We start from the raw sequence: 3141 nt of genomic DNA, 5'->3' as shown, positions 1-3141 counted from the left end.
GGCCCACGCGGCCGCCGGGCGGCGCGACGGCGGCTACCGGCCGGCATAGCCCTTCCAGCGCCGGCCGGGGGCTGCGGCGGCGCGCGGCGCGCGGCGGGCAAGCTGCCTGCTGGCGGGCGGCGCTTCTAGTCGTGATTTTAGTGCCGCGTAGGTCGCCCTTCGGCCACTTCTTGGGCGTGCGGCCGCAGCGCGGCGAGAAGGCGGCGCGCTCGGCCCGCTGGCGGAGGTGAAGCCCCCCAGAGCGGAAGCTGGCGGGCCGGGGGCGTCGGGCGGGTGCGCGGCGGCACCCGTGCCACCGGGACGGGCCGTGGTGGCCCGTGTGGCGGCCGTGAAGGGCCGTTTGGTGCGCCCCGGCGGCCTCCTGCACGGCGGCCGCCGGGGCCGGTTTGGACTGTGTTTGGGGGGGTGGAGGGGTCCGGTGGCCGGTGTGATGGTCGTTTATCACCCTCCTATCACCCACTTACCGCCCCCGGCCGTGGGGGCCTCTCCAGACGCCGCCATTTATGATTTCAAAGGGTCCTGCCGACGCTCATCACAGTGCGGCGGAGGGGCCGGAGCCGGCGCTGCGGAGGACGAGGATGGCCGTGGCGGACCGGGACGAGCTCTTGGAGGTTCAGTGTCAGTGAGTATATTGTAGAGGCCACCCATGTGCACAATATCTTGACTGAGAGCTAAGCCAGGAGAGGCGATGCCGAGGCCGTACAGCAGCTTGATGGTGCTGCGCCGGCGTGCGTCCCGCCGGCCGCCGGGGCCGGTTTGGACTGTGTTTGGGGGGGGGGAGGGGTCCGGTGGCCGGTGTGATGGTCGTTTATGGCCCTCCTATCACCCACTTACCACCCCCGGCCGTGGGGGCCTCTCCAGACGCCGCCATTTATGATTTCAAAGGGTCCTGCCGTCGCTCAGTTCTAATCACAGTGGGGCGCTCAGTTCTAGCCTACCCTGATCTCTTCGTACATCCTCCTGCTGATCTCCGCACAAAAGGGCCTCCATTTATTAATTTATTTATTCACAGAAACACTGCTCGATATTCACAACGTCATGTATGTGTTGCGTGCAGCGTGTGACCGCGGTCTAAGAATTCACACTCGCCAGACACGGGCCTCACGTTCACACTGTACAGTGTAGCTGTAGGTTCTCCTACCTACCTATATCGCATCGGAGGTCAGCGGGCGCGTGGCGGGGCTCTCGAGGGTCAGCGGGCGTCTCGCCCCACGCGACGCTCTCGACGAGCCGCTCGGAGCCACCCTCTCGAGGCGAGGGTGCGGATGGCGTGGACGACTCTCGCCGTTTGGACGTGCATGGTACCCGTGTAGGTCGCCCCGGGCACGTGGACGCCATAGTACGGCTGGTCCAGCTGCCACGCGAGGTGCAGGAAGACCATGTTCGGCTGCGCCTCCGACCGTCCCGGCGGGCGCCAGACCGGCGCATGCAGCTCCACGACAGCGGTCCCCGGTCGCGCGCAGAGCAAGTTGGCGAGCGCGGCGCCGTGGGGCGCGACGACCAGGTCTGCGGCGCGGAAGAGCGCGCACTGGTCGATGGCGGAGTGTGTGTCCTCGAAGCGGTGCAGCCGCCCCCTTGCCAACTCGCCAGCCGCGAGCGAGCCGTGCAGCGCCCGCACGAGCACATCCACGTTCGCGATCGCTCGACTCTGGTTGTGCCGTGTGACAAGGACCACCTGCGGACCAATCGCCGCGTCGCCGCCGATCGGAGCTGGGCGGCGGGTCAGGTCGTCGAGATTGCGCCAGATCAGCTGGCGCGTCGTGCGCATCGTCGAGGCGAGCGGCGCGCCCCGGACATTGCCGGTGCCCATGGGCACGAGCACCTGGTTGGCAGAGACGGCGCCGTGGAGCAGCCTCGCCTCCATGCCGCGCCCACCCACGAGCTGCACCCACTCGCGGAACCAGCCCACGCGCACATCCTGGTCCGTGTGCAAGAAGGCAGGCAAGAAGGCCGCCGTGCCTCGCCCCGCGAGCGGGCGGTGAAGCATCCGATGGGTGAGCGCGAGCGCGAGCGCGGGAAAGAGCTGGCAGATGCTGTGCCCAGGAGCATCAAAGTGAAAGGCCAAGTGCAAGTACACGAGCTGCTCGACGCTCCTGGTCCGTGCCCGTTCTGGTCGGGGCGCCCGGCACGCGCTCGCGGTTTTGTCGCCCCAGCTCAACTGTGGTAGCGGATAGCATGCCCCGTCCGCCATGAGCCCACCGTGCCCTGCGACGGCGTTTCTGAAGATCAGCACGCGCTCGGCGGGCGTGTTCCACCTCTCGTACGCTCGGAATCCTGCGTCGAAGTCTCGCACCGCCAGCGCACTCGAGGTTCCCGAGGCTGCGAGCGAACCGCACGCATCGCCTAGACGTAGATGATAGACGAGTGCGTCGTCCAGGACGGCGCGGAAGCGGGTTTGGTTGCTCCCAGATCGGTTGACCATGCACAACGTGTTCCATAGGTCCGGCTCTCGCCGCACCGCAGTGAGAGGCTCCATGCGGCCGATAGGGGCGTGTGGGCGCCAGGGCGCATCTTGGAATTCACGAAATTCGAAACGGCGGGCGTCCCTCCATGGCGGCTGCCTCCGGCGGCGGCCACCATGGTGGCCGACCTGGAGCTCCTCAGCGGCCGCAGCCGCTCGTGGCCGCTGCCGAAGGCACCGGTCGCAGGAGCTTCAGCTCGGTACACGCCCTGCCGGCCGGTGGGCCATGCTTTGTTGGACGACGTGCTGGTGCTCTAGACCAACGCCAAGTCCAGCTGAGCTCTGCCTGCCGGCCGCCGCGACGCGAAAGCCAGCTCCTCGAGGCTCTTCCTGCTGCTACGGCTCGGCCGCCGGGCAGCCGGCTCGCCTCGCAGCCGGCTCGCGCCTCGCAGCAGGCTCGCGCCTCGCAGCAGGCTCGCGCCTCGCAGCAGGCTCGCGCCTCGCAGCAGGCTCGCGCCTCGCAGCAGGCTCGCGCCTCGCAGCAGGCTCGCGCCTCGCAGCAGGCTCGCGCCTCGCAGCAGGCTCGCGCCTCGCAGCAGGCTCGCGCCTCGCAGCAGGCTCGCGCCTCGCAGCAGGCTCGCGCCTCGCAGCAGGCTCGCGCCTCGCAGCAGGCTCGCGCCTCGCAGCAGGCTCGCGCCTCGCAGCAGGCTCGCGCCTCGCAACAGGCTCGCGCCTCGCAG

This window comes from Emiliania huxleyi (assembly GCF_000372725.1).
Source record: "Emiliania huxleyi CCMP1516 unplaced genomic scaffold EMIHUscaffold_286, whole genome shotgun sequence".
Lineage (NCBI taxonomy): Eukaryota > Haptophyta > Isochrysidales > Noelaerhabdaceae > Emiliania > Emiliania huxleyi.
Note: the sequence above shows the minus strand (reverse complement) of the source record.